Source organism: Megalops cyprinoides, chromosome 11 (genome assembly GCF_013368585.1).
Source record: "Megalops cyprinoides isolate fMegCyp1 chromosome 11, fMegCyp1.pri, whole genome shotgun sequence".
In the NCBI taxonomy this organism is placed as follows: domain Eukaryota; kingdom Metazoa; phylum Chordata; class Actinopteri; order Elopiformes; family Megalopidae; genus Megalops; species Megalops cyprinoides.
Genome location: NC_050593.1, coordinates 35,888,250 through 35,903,871, shown reverse-complemented (window position 1 = coordinate 35,903,871; position 15,622 = coordinate 35,888,250). Strand labels below are relative to the sequence as shown.

Genomic DNA, 15,622 nt, shown 5'->3' with positions numbered 1-15,622 from the left:
TGTAATTGGATCAATTATTAATCTCCGTCTTACCTATTGTTGGTGCCCGAGGGGTTCGAGGTACTCAGCATTTGATCCTGTGGAGGAACCTCTTGAGGGAGGCTTGGGTTAGATCAAAACCACTCTGTCATCTGAGGGAGAAGGGGTAATTCAGCGAAACAAAAACACACCGCCCCAGATTAATCTGCCGTCGTGTCACAATAAAGTGGCTTTTCTGAGCCGAGGAGAATGACAGCACAGAAAGCCGGCTCTCGCAGCCAGCACTGGTGATTGCTCACCGAGTGATTGACACCACAGATTGTTTCCCATTGGACATGCAATGGTAAACATCCCTGCCCCTGTGAACTTTAAAAGAGCTGTTTGGGTTGAAACTTTATTGAATGCTTAGACAAGCTGTGTTCTTCCCAGGCAGAGTGCTTGGAGCATGCATTTCCAATGCCACATTATAAAGTGTACTTCAAAACAGCCTGTTATGTGAATGAAACTGCCATGGCTGAACACTGTGGAATATTTTGGTTGTATTGTTGTGTTGTAGTTTGAAGTTGTTTGCAAGACGTTCAGTTTGAGAATCCTTTGTTGTTGCTTTGTGTAGTTTGAAATCTTGTTAACCCACATGTGGAGAAAAAAAATGTATATGTAAATCCTAAGTTTAAAGAGTTCTACTACCTATGTGCCATACTAGCTATTTATGCTGTTTCATCAAGAAGGTGGTTTAACCAACCTCAGTTTCATTCACACAGTGAATAGCTGAAATAGCTATTATATTGCTGAGACAGCTGATAATAATGATATAGTGATTATCACTTTGCTGTTATAGCTGATATTGCTGATATCATTATTATATTGCTGATGAAGCTGATATTACATAGTTATTACACAAGTTTGTAATTTTGATTTGTCAATAGCTGTTGCACTCCTTTTCATTACTGTATCAAATTGATTACATATTATTCACCCACAATATTGAAGATACAAAACAATTATACTGTTCAAATGCTCCATTATTGAATTCTTACTCTTTGATGTATGTGCAGACATGACATACCTTATTAGAGAATTAAAACAGTACTGGGAAGTGTACTCTTTAGGCAAAAACTGTCTCATGCCCTGAAGTCTCCAACCTCCAGCCCTTAAGATAAGGCCACAGATTCTCCCTTGTTCTGGACTTTGAGCCCTGAAGAGCCTAAGGCTAATCCTCTTGAGGACAGACCAGTTTTGACTGAATACAGCTAAATGTTTATGTGCGTATTTTGATTGAATAGCATTGCAATGATGAAGCGGATTGGCTTGCAGCATATGAAGGATTAATGAGACACAGAAACAGCAGTGCACGCGTGAGAAGCCCATGGGTTTCTGGTCAGAAACGCAGAAGAAATCCTCTCTAAAGTTTGCCTCGTTTTCATAGCGCCTTCAGCCTCCGTTGGTTATGGTGTTGTTATGAAAAGAATCAATACATGGTTTTGCTTAAAATTTTAAATGTGTGGGAAAAAAAATGGAAATACAAGAAGTTAAGATGATATAATGTCGGAATCAGACTGTTGAAAACGAAACTACAGCGTCTATGTTTGCGTGTTTTCAACCTCGGGAGGTTTGGCAGTGACACACAAACGCATACCATGCGCTGTCACACAGATTGCCTTTTAGCGCTGCCTGCCTTCCCGCCTAAAATATTAATCTTCACGAACAGGAAATCCTTAAGCTAACTGGAAAAGAAAAATCTCTTTTATATATTCAAATGTTCTGGGCATTTGGAACATTATATAAATGCTTCAGCCCTCGGGGATGCTGAGAGTGCTTTCAGACGGGGTGTTTGAGGCTTTTGCTGGGCTAGATCCGCTGCCTGTTTCTGTTCTAGTGTGACCTTGCAGTGAGCGGGAGGGTGGGGGACTTGACGGCTGTATCTCATTGGCCGTCATGTTTTATTGTTGGGGAAGGGTGGCGGGGGGGGGGGGGGGGGGGGGGGGCCACCAGTGAGTCTGTGACAGGTGGCGCTGACCTTATTCGAGCGCCAATTTGTGGGAAAGGCTGCACTAAATTTCCGTGCAATTTAAATTCCTTTCACAGCCTTTGATTTGATCATGGCCTTGTGTTAAAGGGAGATTTAAATGAGTTCTGGTTCCTGTTTATATATATATTATTTATTTATTTTTTCAATACATGAATATGAATGTTGAAATGGCTTTAAGAATTTCCCATATTGGCTGCTGAGGATTCACATTGATTATAAAGTGATTTAACCTCCATTACAACCCATTTAATGAATATGAAGTGTCATAATTTCTCCACCTTTTCAGGCATCAATTGAAACTGACAATATTTATAAGAAAAGTTTTTGAAAGGAGAAAAAAACTTTGAAGTGATTCTATTAAGAAATGGGTCACAGGTGTCAGTATACATCAGTAACTAAAATGCACTTAAAGGCAGAATATTCATTTTTCTGAAAGAGAGGATGCACTTAACATCTGCAGTATGTTCTGAGGGATGGAAAGTGCTTTATTAATTTCCTTTTGCAAAGCTTGCAGAGAATATTACACTGACTAAGGCTTCTGTCTGAAGGGCAGTGCTGCAACTGAAAAAAGTTCTGCCATTTTTGGGGAAATCTGCAAAGAATCAAATCCAAAAATACATAGCTCTTTGAGTTTCCATCTAGCTACATGCTAGATGTTGCTATGATAGGTATGTTGGGCAAATCGGCAAAAACGTCTACATGATGCAAATGGCCATACCAGAGTCAAATAATAATTAGAATTTTCAAAATCCACCTGACATGACATAGTGCGAGGCAGGACCGACAGCCATTAAGTCACACGACTCTAAACCCCAAACTCTTTTACCGTTGACAACACAATAACATGGCAAGCAAAATATCATCACTTCACAAACAGAAACCCAAGCCTGAAGGAATGGGAACAACAATCACCAGTGAATAGTTCCTGTTACCGCTTTCACGGCAGTGCTAAAGCATGCGAAATGCTGAGCGATTCGCTGGGATCATAGTCTTTATTCAGCTGTCATCCCTGTTCTTTCATATATATATTTTTAAAGGAATAAGTCCAAGGGTTGCTGTCATTCATCTGACACTGTAAATGGTGCCATGTCAGTGTACCAACATTTAAAGGGAAGTGGATGTAAGATACATTTTCCAAAAAGGAAATAAAGATCATTCAGGCCCCACCCACATTTCTTTTGACACCCACCAAACGTGGAGTTTCTGTGTCTCCGGCATCTTTCGTGTGCACTGTAGTGCCATTCATGGCAACGGAAAGCCTGATGCCTCAGTTATCTCAGTTACCTCGTATCAGTGTTAGGCGCCATTATTTAGCAAACGTGTTGAGTACATAATGCAGGTGTTTGGACAGTTTGGTGAGGCATGGGTTAGGTGGAATTTCTTTGCAGGTTTCTAAGTTTGTCCCTGCAAACGCAGGTTCAGACACGGACAGTATCCTGTGGTGGAGGCCTGTTTTTCGTGCTGCTTCGTTAGATGCACTTTGTTCTTGTTCGTTGTAAGTCACTCTGGATAATAGCACCTGCTCAGTGGCTCAATGCAAGTGCACTACTTTTTGGTTGGCTTGATCAAAGGCTGTAAGTAATAAGCAGCAATTTTCTTATGCTCCTGATTGCGTGGGTACATCCTATGGAAATGACACAACAGTTTACAATGTAGAGTAAACTACATAGTCTTCTGCTGTTGCATGTAAGGCTGGACATGTATTGGGATGCTGTTTATGACTCATTTTCCTTTCGTACAGTGTCCTGCGTTCTAAATTATCCTTTGTTTTTCTGTATGTCTTATCTTGAAGCCATGCAAAGCAGTCCTCTGGGAAGAATAATGCTCTTCCCTGTAGACTGTCTGCGCTGGGATGATATGTTTGCATTATGGCCATTTTTGCATGACACGTCATGTTTGGAGTAGGAAGGAGGGGCTCCTGGTCTGCGCTAGCAGGAGATGTCATGCAAAAATGGTCGCAGTACAGCCATTCAGAGAAGTAAAGCCACATTGCATGATGGGATGGAAGTGGAGGGATGTGTTTTAAGCCTGCAGGAGGTGGATTGGAACCATCATTCATGCACTGATACATATTATGACATAGATTAAATCTGACTGGAGTTTTCATTTAAGATTAATATTTGTCGAAATCGGGTCACTAAAAAGGAGAACATGCTGTCATGGTCACCCGTGGCCACTGCACTGAAGCAGCACTTGTGACCAGTGTGTGAACGCACCAGTGTGTGAAATACCCGGTGGCAATCGGGGGGGTCCCCCCTACCCATACCTGCCTACATTCAAAATACGGAAGGTTTTTTTCCGCAGGGGGGGTTGGATAGTAAATAAATAAGTAAATAAATAATTGTATATTGTGTGTGTAGATTGTGTTTCATAGACGATCTGGCAACGTGGGTAACGTCAGACAAACAAACAAAACTTCTGGATCTGTGTATGACGATTATTCATAATAAAGTTTGCCATGCAAATTACAGGAGTTTCCCTGGAGAAACAACAAAACGGGAGGCCGCTGGGAGATGGCTTTCGACCACAACTTTTGAAAAATCATTGCAATGAAAAGCAAATACATTATTTTGTGTTTACATCCAACTTTGTATGAAAAATAATGTCAGCCCTGTGTTGGAGACAGTGCAGAAATTTGCTGTGATTTCAAAACCGGATTACTCGACAACGCTTTGTCGCACAGAGAAACCGAGAAAGTTCAGCTGTTTGTTTTGATATGCGGTACATTGTGAAGTGATAGGAACTTTGTGACTTATTCAACCAAGAAGCAGAAGTGTGAAAATGGGTGAGGATATTACTTTGCAGAAGTTTGATCTGTCTTCATAATGTTATTACTTCGGTATGTACAAATATGTGACTAGCATCATTTCAAAGCTCCTTTTCCGCTCTTTCCTGTGATATGTGTTCCATATTTATGCAATGACAAGTTCATGAGTAATTCAAACAAGAGTAATGGGTGTGGAGATGGACACAGAGGAGAAGGGATGTGAATTTGGACGCAGGCTGCGTCTGTTGGGCTTTAAGGGTTAAAAGACATTTTTAGTGACAATTGCAAGTGACAAATAATTTTTGAGGTTTGAGGTGATTAGGTTTTTCCAAAGACCCCCCAAAATTTTGCTGTTGAGGCTTTCAGGGGGTCTCAAGTGTCAATCAAGGGTATTGAGCGTATTTTGCGCCCTGCTTGTGACTGTTGAGCTGTGTAAAAGAGAAATGTCTGATAAAGAAAACAACCAATCCACTCTGTGATGGAGGTGATGAAGTTCAGTCAAGTGTAATATTGTTCTTGTTTCAATAACATTCTTTTTATAATTATGACTAATCCTTGCAGACAGCCCTTTGATTGTGTCAGCTTTTTTCTATCTTTTAATGAGCTGTTTGTTATTTTTATTTATGAGCTCTATTAAAGTACTTTTAACAGTGTACTCGATGTCAACCGAGTTGTCGCTTCTGATTAAGAAGTGTGGAAAATCCTAATGCTGTAAGGAATATCAGGTTGTGCTTTTAAATGAAGCGTTTCATTTTATTACTGAATATAACCCTTAACAAGGTTATATAACACGGCAGGCTGCTGGGACAACTGTTCTGGCCAAGTTGCCGCAAATTGGCTGCCGGTTCACATTTTCAGATGCAAATTTGTTGTGAACAGTTGTGGCAAAGTGTTGCCGCTAACTTCTGATAAATATTTAAGGTAGTATGGAGGAAAATGATAGCGGTGAATTGCATAGAGCATTAGTTACTCTCTGTGGCAGGTTCCACGGTATCTTTTGTGTAATGGCTGGTGTGAAAGATTGTACATCCCCTACAGCACAGTATCCCCATCACTGTACCTCCCCCCGCTGGTGACCAAACATCACAACATGGCAACGTAGTTCTCCACAGAAATCTAGCACACAATCACTGTACTTACTACACCCTGTTTGACTTCATCCACTTAGCTGGAGTTGGTAACATGATGGCACAGTAGTTGGTATTCGTAGGTTTAGGATTAACGAAACATATTTGATTTTGTTATTGATTATCTTGAAAAAGGTGCTTCAGTGAAACAGTGAAGTATTAGTAATGGCAGTACACTATATTTCTGGAGAAGATATATGTATACCTTGACACTTTTTCAGCATGTGACACAAAATTTGAAAGCAAGCTATAGTACTAAAGCATAGCTGTTTTGGGAAAATGTTACATATTCATACCATCTAGCTTTCATACCATCTTTGCTTGCAAAGTGCATGGCTTGCCAGAAATCATCAACAGTATTTTGGACTCAAAAATACTGTTAATACTGTTAAACAGGACTCAAAGAGCACTGACCTAGGGTATGGCAGGGTATGGTATGTAGCCATACCTAATAACTGTGCACAACTTTTCATACCACTGGATGAGAGCGTCTGCTAAATAAATAATGTAACGCAAAAGCAGGTTTTATTTGAATGAACAGGCTTCACAGATGCATTTGAGATCAGCAGCGCGGGGTCATGCAGGGGAGCACACAGACGCAGTTGTGTGCAGATACGGTACATGATAAGGCAGTAAGAGAGGGATGAAACTTCCCTTTGAGAGAAGCCACAAAGAGCTCCCTAAAGGCAAGTCAAAGGAAAGAGGAGCAGGGAAGAACTGCTCAAGAAAAAAAATGTTTGATTTATAAAGGAAGACATGTCAAGGGGAACCTGGCTCCTTGCGGGAGTCCATTCCACAAGGGCCAGATGGAGAGACGGTGCTGGAATTATTTAGTCAGAAAGAGGGCTTTTCCAGGAGAAAGCAAGAGAAGCAAAATCTAGCGCACACAGAATGATGTATGAAACCGCTAGCGAGTGAACTGCCAGTCAACCCGACACACATTACCGCGAGAGCTGCAGACCTAGGTGCTGACGCTGCATGAGTTTTGAAATCAGGAAGTCGTACTGTGTCACAACCATTCATTCCCAATACGCTGAGATCCATGCAGCGCTGCCTGCTGGTCTCTGATGCTGCCCTGTAAGGTTATAAAGCATGCTCCACATCTCCCGGACACACAGTGTCTCTCACTGTTTCTATCAAGCTACTTGGCTATTTCTGTACTCTTGTTGTGTCTGTAGTAGTTGTAGTTATGGGAAGGATACAATAAACCCTCATGCTGTTGTCACAGCTTACAGAACAATTCATCCACACTTTTTTTTTTTTAAGCAGACGCATGTATTGTTGCCTTTCAATTATTATAGTAGGAATCCATACAGAAGTAGAACCCTTATTTATTTATGCATGTATTTATTTCTCCCTCTGTCTATGTTAACCAACTGTGATGTGCATGATGCAGGCTGAAGGCACTCAGCAGCATCCTCTTAAAAACGCATTTGCTTTAATGTGACCAGCACTTCCACCTGCAGGGGCGTGCGGGGCTTATGCGGAGATCGTAAAAAAATCAAGTGTTGACTTGTGTTTAATTCCCTGGAGAGGGGAAATGTAGCAGACAGAGAACAGTTTTAGAAAAGAAAGGGAAAGGTCTTTTACCTCGAGGATTGGTGCCCTTAATTTGAATCTCTACTCAGTTGTAAGGTGAGAAACAATAAAGTGATCTGAGTTTACAGCTCAGTGTTGTTTTAAGGCCTCATCCTCTTCGTGTAGTTTGGCCTGGATGCTCCCTGTCGGGCTTTATCTTTCATATTCAAAACTCTCTCGCTGATTTTTGCTGTGACTGTAGAGCAAAACAAATAAGAGGTCACAGTGCACAACATAGCTTTTTTCAGGCACGCAGTGTTATTGTTGAATGCTTTTCATCAGCTGTTGCAGTCCTTTACTGTTTGTGAAACCCGGCAATGAAGGGAAACTGCTGAAAATATCAAGGCTGCTAGATACCCACTCAGCTTAAAGGGTGCTTGACAGAGGAATTCCCATCACTTGTAGTGCCTGATATACCTCTTGAGCTGAGGTGTTAAGATGAGATACAATTTCACCTTCAATCTCCCACAATAATCTAAGAAACAAGGCATGTTTGGGCAATTAAAAAAAGCTGAAGTGGTACTAAATAATTTGTATATTATGCTTCACTGTGGAAGGTATTTAAGCAGCCCTGAGTTGATAAGTACTAATATCTAATCTGGCTAGATTTGCTAACTAAGTGTGTGCATTTATGAATGACCATTTTACATACGGTACAACAGTGGCCTGTTTGTTTCATCTTAATAAACTAAAGATAGTGATTCTTCTTTATGGTAGCAATTAACAGTTTCAGATTCTCAAATCTGTAAGACTGAGAGGTGAAATTTCCCAGCCCTCTGAGCCCTGGCTCTGGTTCGAAACCAGCTGTGACATTTGTTGACAGTGACCTGCGTCAAGGGGAACAGATTGTTCTGTGGGGGCAAAGGGTGGGTAAGGTTGGCCTGAGTTCCCCGATTGCCTTGCCTTTGACGCCTCAGGACTTGCGTATGGGCGCCTATGAGTTACTCAGACAACACCAGGAGGATGTGTCTATTCTCCAGCTGCTTTTGGCTCCTGGTGCATTGTGGGACTTGCAGTGTGAAAAATAGTCAGAGTAGGCATGTGTGTATATCCGATGCTTGCACATGCCTCCACTTGTGCTCTCGCGTTTGTGTCTGTGGTTGTGACAAGCTTAATGGCAACTACTAAAAAGTTGGGGAAAACGGGTGAAAAAAAAGAAATCAAATATCCCTGTTTCTTCACCGAGGTACAAGCTGTGATTAGTGAAGAGGTTAGATGTGTACCAGCTGCTCTGTTATAGTGAGGAGGTCCCTGTCCTGAAAGCCCTCCTTCTGAGAGCATAGACGGAAGGCAGGCAGATGTGTGAGAGAGAGGAACTTCCAAAGAGCGGACACACGAATCGAGCAACTGTTGGGGTGTTCAAACATAAAGCCACACTGATGTATTGTGTATTTCAGTAGGTATTTCAATGAATTTACTTATTTCTTCATTCTTTCTATGGATCTATCTGCTTTTAAAAATCTCAAAAATAAAATGTGTTTCTACAAAAAGGGATATCTCTGTGAAACCAATTAAATCCATAGCACATTTCTCAAGGACGACTCAGGAAAATTGATGTTGACTGTGTTTGTATGTTATTTTTGCTTGTTTCTTTGTTGATTTTTCATATCTGAAAATGAATATAATTCCAATCAATATTGACACCATTAAAACGACTGAGATGAGTGAGATGCAGTGGGAAATCAAGTTTAAAGTGAAGTCTGATTCTCTCTTTTCTATCTACGTATATGATGCACACACTGAATGTCAGCTGTTGCTCTTCAATTAGAAAATCACACTGACTGTTTGGTGCCCTTATTCCACCTTTTATCTGACAGTGAATACGGGCCATTTCTTTTAATTGGCAAGCTGAACTGGTATTTTTTTCAAAAAGAAATGCCAGCTCTTGACCTACTGCGCTGCTCAGAGTTTCAGTTATGTGGAGACATGAGATCATATAGACGCTGTTTGTTTGCAAATGGCAATGTGTTGTACCAGACGGAGACGGCCTGTTTCTTTGTTTATAACTTTCAGTTTAGCTTGCGTTCCATACCGATGACCTAATGTTTCCTTCAGAGTTTGTGTACACTTGATTCAGAGCTGAATTTGGAGTTTTCGTTCCTGATAAGGAGGAAAGGAATAGATAGTCTGATATACGTTCCTTCCTGTCAACGGGCCACAGGAAGGTATATTATCAGAGGACAAACCACTAAAGCAAAGAAGAGGAGGGCCTGTTATCTGAAATAACTTTGATGGTCAACTTGTGTTTGGAACTGAAGTACATCTCTCGGTGCTGGAATGAGAATCAGAGGATCACGTACCTCCCTTATCCTCCAGACCTTTCAGCTCTTGCCCAGGGTCAAGACTCCTCAGTAAAAATGCAAGGAATCTGTTACCAAGGAGTGACATTAGACTGTAAGTAAGTATAGGGATGCTTTTTTGAAGATTGATACAGACAAGAAGGAAGAATGTTGGCCTTAAGCCACTATTGCATAATTTACATTTATTACATCAAATTAAATTTCCAAAATTTAATTACAGCTGTGACAACTCAATCTATCTGCTATAGTATTGCACCCAGAGAACATTAATTGAGTCCAGTTTCATTTATCTTGAACACGTCTCGAAAAACAGCCCTTGTGTTGCAAAACACCTCCTGCTTCATGTACAGCCCTAAATCTAGAGTGGGAGCTCAAGTGTTTTTTGAGACCTTCCCCTTTATTTTTTTTTTTTCTTCTTTCTTTCCATGGCTTCCTTCGTAGTGAATCATAGAAAGTATGACTTACTGATTCCAGGAAAACGACCAGCTTTTTTTTTTTTTTTTTTTGAGACCTAATGTGTTGCTCGGTTACCCCAATCTTTTTACATTATAGCGGCCCTACCAGCGCTCTGAGAAAGGTGGAATGTCTTGGCTAACCTTAAAACAACACACGGTACCTCCCTACAGCTGTTCACACAGCAGTGAAAAGTGGATGGGGAGCAAAAACATTTTAAAATAAGGAGCAGGGCTGCGCAGTTTCCCTCTCCTGAAATGATCTCCCAAGCAGACACGCAAAGACACTGCCAAGACTAACACGACAACTCCTAGTCCCAGATGATATGGGTGTTGGCGAGGAAATAAACCTAGGATGGCTCCTCTCCTCGTAGCTTGTTTATAAATGAAGTCAGTGCGCTTTTCTCGTCCTTTCTGTGCCGCGCTTCCTTCACGAAAAGCCTCCTGAAGGATCCCATCTTAGTGTTTTTCAAAAGTGAGCAAGACGCAGAAGTGTTGGATTTCACTGAGGAAAAACACTCTTCAGCTGCCAGGATCTGCATTTTTTTAATGTAAGTGCTTCAACAGATGCAGTGGACGCTTGGGTTTTCTTATCCCCGTTTCACAATTTCATGACCCCCTTACTTTTGGGGTGAACTGTGTTTACTGTTATCAGATTCAGAAACCTGCCATGTAGCATGAATAAGTGAACATTCAGAATGTGTGTCAAGCTCATCTCTGTACTTCTCTGAAAGATAAACACGTGACAGGGTATCTGAGGTTCTCAGATTTGCCTCCACTGTACAGGATTCATAAAAACAAGACATGCTGTATTTTAGTTCTGAAGCCCCAGCAAAAATTAAAAGGCAAACCCTTCCCATGTAAGCAAAGTGCGAAATGTGGGTGGGGGCTGCATGATTTAACTTTTAAAAATCTAGGCTTGGTGTTGCTACACGGCGATTTTGTTGAGCTTGCAAACCTATCATGCCTTTTACCGCAACACTGTCACCATCTGGCCCACAGCTGAAAACGATTAGTTGCTGCTACAACTTCCTCTTCAAAATTCCACTCTCTTTCAAAGCAAGTAAGTCTCTACACTCTGATATTTGTCATCTTTTTATATGCTATGAAACTGTTTTTAACTGATTTTTTAAATTTTGGTGTCTTTTGGTGTCAGGTAGTGTTTGGCTGGTTTTTTCTCCTGTTTGTTTTGGATGTAGTTTTTATCATCTGTGTGTGTTCGTGTATGTGAGTGAGTGTGTGTGTGTGTGTGTGTGTGTGTGAGAGTGTGAGTCTCACTGTGTTTGTGTGTGTGTGAGTGTATTTGTGTGTGTGCGTGAGTGTATTTGTGTGTGTGCGCATGAGTGTATTTGTGTGTGGGGGTGTGTGTGTGTGTGTGTGTGTGTGTGTGTGTGTGTGAGAGCGTTAGAGTAAGAATGAGAAACGGAATGCGCTTGGAAAGTGTGCCTGAGCTTAGCTACTGAACCCGGCGAGCAGTGGAAGGGGGTGCACTGGTAAAGAGATTGTCTAGCGATGTCTCCTAACTTGTTGAGCTTAGCAAGCAGAATTCCAGGATTGCTGGAGGCAGCTGTAGAAACAAAAGAGTTGTTGTTTTTCGGTGGCTTTATGCAGGGACTGTGCTGCATGTTTTTCTACAATGTCAAATGGTGGCAGCCTTTTGGCTCGGATGGTTTACATTAGCGGATGCCGAAAGGCTTTTTAAACAGTGACTTTCGAACGCTCGTTTTATTTTCAGTTGTTTCATTTTATTTTTCATTTCTTTTCTTTGATTTAATCCGGGGGGGCCCTGCTGTCTGTTTCGGAACGCTGTTTTTAGTGGAATATTTTGATTCTTGTGGTAAATTTCTGGATTGTTCTTTTCATTTTTAGTTTCAAGGAAGACTTCACGGTGTCAAAGTAGGTCATGGAGATTTCATTTCCATCTAAACATTTATTTTAAAGTTTAAACTTTAACTGGCTGAAGATGAATTGTCACTGTGATTTTCCAGGGCATTTTACCAAATTTCCAGGGTTATATTCTTAACGATTTGTGACACTGAAGTATTTGCTAAAGGCTAACAGAGTGGAAAGCTGTAATTTTATACATAGTTCAACTAAATCAACAACTTTTATTCATGTATTTTTTCTTGGCACAAATAACTTTGAAGTACATCCGCCATGTATTCCAGCATTAATTACTTATTACAGCTTGTACCACAAAAACTTCCAGTTAGGTTGGTGCTTGATAGCAATTTTACAGTTAGCTCATTGGCACTGCCAAAGTCACATTGAACTCTGCTTGGGTTATTACTTTTATGTGTTTATGTTTTGATTGCCTAAGCATTGACTTGTCCTTAAACGCTTTTGGTCAAGTGAGCAAACTGTGAAGTACATATGCTCTGTGAGATCCCTCGGGGGGCATATGTTTCCCTTCCAGTGTAGTGTGGCGGCTACGCGCATGGTCCTCGTAGTGTTTAAACGTGTCTGAGGGTCAGTAATTATGACTGCCCAGGTTCTGAGCCCCTCCGGACGGTCGTAAATCGCGGAGCTCGTCAGATTTACTTGGCTGGCGGAGCGTGATGCCGCGTTGGAAACTCTGTGGTAATGCGCTGCCTCTCCAGGTAGGTGAATCACCCGGGAGGTGATAAAGAAAGAACAAACATAGGTGCTGTCAATCCAAATAAGTGACACATCAGCCAGATGTCTGTCCCCTTTGAGAGGCGCCCGGTAATAAACTATGAAGTGAGTGGGTTTTTGAAATGATAGCAAGCTTTCATACCCTTCTCCTGTATGAGTGGCTTCTAAAATAGGATGTTACATTTGATATTGTATTTCAGAGTAATAGCGTCACTTGCAACAAAAAAAAAAAAACATGTTATGATGGGGTGGGTGAACTAAATTTGCTCATCCTGTATTGTTTTTTGGTCTGTGCAGTTACTGTCCCAGGAAGAATGATATGCTATTTTAAAATTCTTAAAGGTAAAGTCAGGAGTGTGTCAGGTTGTATGATATTTAACAAAACTAAAACCCTGTGAAGACAACAGTCAAAGTATTCTGGAACCAAAGAAAATGCTGTGCCTATATATTTATTTTTTTATTTTTGTGCTGTTAATTGAGAGTGTTAGATTAGAACATTATATTCTGTATAGAATATAGCTGGATTATATATTAGCTGTGTACTTTAGCTTTTTAGCTGTAGATGTGTATAATGTGTTAGACTGGAATAGAGCTGTATTATATATTAGCTGTATATAGCTCAGTAGTGTATATTGTGTTAGATTGAAATAGAGCTGTATTATGTATTAGCTGTATATAGCTCAATTTAGTCATGACACACAGGGACGCCCTGGGCCTGATTTGGGGATCTGCTTACTCCTCTACAATGCCTTTGACTTTGGGGAGTCCGAAACACAAGGCAGTCTTGGCAGAATAGCTTGAGGATGTAATTAAGATAACATGCCACAAGGAGCAATTTCTGGTCAATCTGATGCTTCAGGCGCTCGGAACCGCTAAAGTGTAACTGAGTCAGCGTGGAGAAAACCAAAGCAAAAAATGGCTACAGCCATAAATAATAACTCACCCTGAATGCTGATCCAAAAAAGTAACTTTCATTTATCCTACAGCATGATTGGGTGAGCAGGTTTAATTTAGTTCCAGCACGTATCGTAGCTTTTGCTGTAACCTTCTCAGATGGTGCTGGTGTCACAACAAAATGTGTTGCGGGGTTTTAAAGTATCATGGTGGTATTTGGGCAGCTAGCTGTTGTAAGTAACTTTCATAGTGTTCATCTTTGCCATAACTGTAATTCTTCTTATATTATATTTGAATTCAGGGTAATTGCCTAGTTAGCTAGGTATTTATTTGTCTACAATGAGAATTGTATTTAAGTTTCATAACATTTATATATGTGTATAAATTCTCACAAGATCCCAAATACTGGGGTTAAAATTCTTACTTTACTCCAACTAGTGCTCTAAGTTGTTGTTTTTTTTTTTGTTTTTTTTGAAGTTTCTGCATTGTTTTCTGGTTTTTACATTGTTTTTGTGACTCAAATATTATTGTTGTGTTGAGTAATTTGAATGTAATCATGACAGTATGATCTGCTGGGTCTAGTAAATTAGGAAAACCCCCAGTATACCCTTGCTTAGTTCACAGTCACTGAAAACGTAGCCAGAAGAGTGCAGTGATAGCTGCTTTATTGCAGTGGGTTTTAATTGGTAATATGCATGAGACCTATCCACCATGGATATTTAATCATGTAACAAGCAAGCTGTGTCAAAACACCAAGCATAAACTTTGACAGAGACACATGAGGTGTGTGTTGTTAAAACTGGAAGTGTTTTGCTGCCTTAGGGCATCGAGCACCTGGATAAGCTGTACATTCAAAGGGTAATTGATTTTTACCCATTTTAAAAGCAAGCCAACCCACTTTACATGTGTCAGAGCTGAGGGTCGTCTTTCTGTGCAGATGTCATCTTTACCGAAGTATAATTGCTGAGCTCCAGCTGAGAGTCTTTTGTGTTTGAATCGTTTGTTCGTCTGTCTCTGTGAGATTATGCAGAGAAGATGCCGGCTTCCCTGTGAATTCAGCTACTCTACAAACCTGAGTGTGGCTTCTGTCCTTACCCATTTGACTTTGCATTACTCTTGGCGACAGCGCAATTTTCTATAAATAAAACAATCTCATTTTTACGGTTCTTTTTTTTCCCAGCACAACTATTTTGCTTTGGCAGACCGAGGAATGTCTGGGCGTCCACTCCTACTACTCCTTGCCATTTTTACTCTCTTCACTCCTACTTTTAGGCATTCAGTGAAAAACAGTAAATCCCGTTATTCTCAGTTTCTTTGTGATTTTGCAGAAAAAAAGGGAAAAGAGGCGTTTTTCACACTGCCTTACAGTTCAGCGTTTGATAATCCATACAGAAACCATTGACTTCAGCTTTTTTGAGTATGTAGATTTAGATAATGTTAGTCTGAAAATCTGTCACCTGTAATGCATAAAACACAGATTAAGAACATGGACACTTGACTGTTCTTCCATTGTGCAATTCTCAGAAATAATAAGAAAAAAAGTGTTCCAGTGATACAGTGAAAAACACCTCTCATCTATGTAGTAGTTTATTCTCATCCATCAAAAACAGAGAAACTGACATTTTTATATTGGAGTAATCTCCCAATGATATAATGATAGTGAACAAGACAGTATCAGTGTGTGTGTCTGTGCACGTGCGTGTGTGTGTGTGTGTGTGTGTGTGTGTGTGTATGTGTGTGTGTGTGCGCACGCATGTGAGCGCGTATCTGTGTGTGCGCGTATCTGTGTGTGTGTGTGTGTGTGTGTATGTGCGCATGTGAGCGCGTATCTGTGTGTGTGTGTGTGTGTGTGTGTACGCATGTGTGCGCGTATCTGTGTG

General features: G+C 40.7%; 1 protein-coding gene across 7 annotated transcripts in view; it reads left to right on the top strand.

Annotated features, from left to right (window-relative positions):
* Positions 1–15,622, top strand: part of LOC118785663 (PTB domain-containing engulfment adapter protein 1) — an 81,128-nt gene that overhangs the window by 38,335 nt on the left and 27,171 nt on the right. The window contains exon 1 of one of the 7 annotated variants that reach the window (XM_036540499.1): positions 10,773–10,783. The exons of 3 other annotated variants lie outside the window; for them this stretch is intronic. The gene's annotated coding sequence lies outside the window, so the exon portion shown is untranslated. Of the gene's footprint in view, positions 1–10,772; positions 10,784–11,243; positions 11,296–11,619; positions 11,726–12,071; positions 12,129–15,622 lie in introns of those variants that run through there. 3 more of the 7 variants (XM_036540497.1, XM_036540496.1, XM_036540498.1) reach the window with 3 other exon arrangements.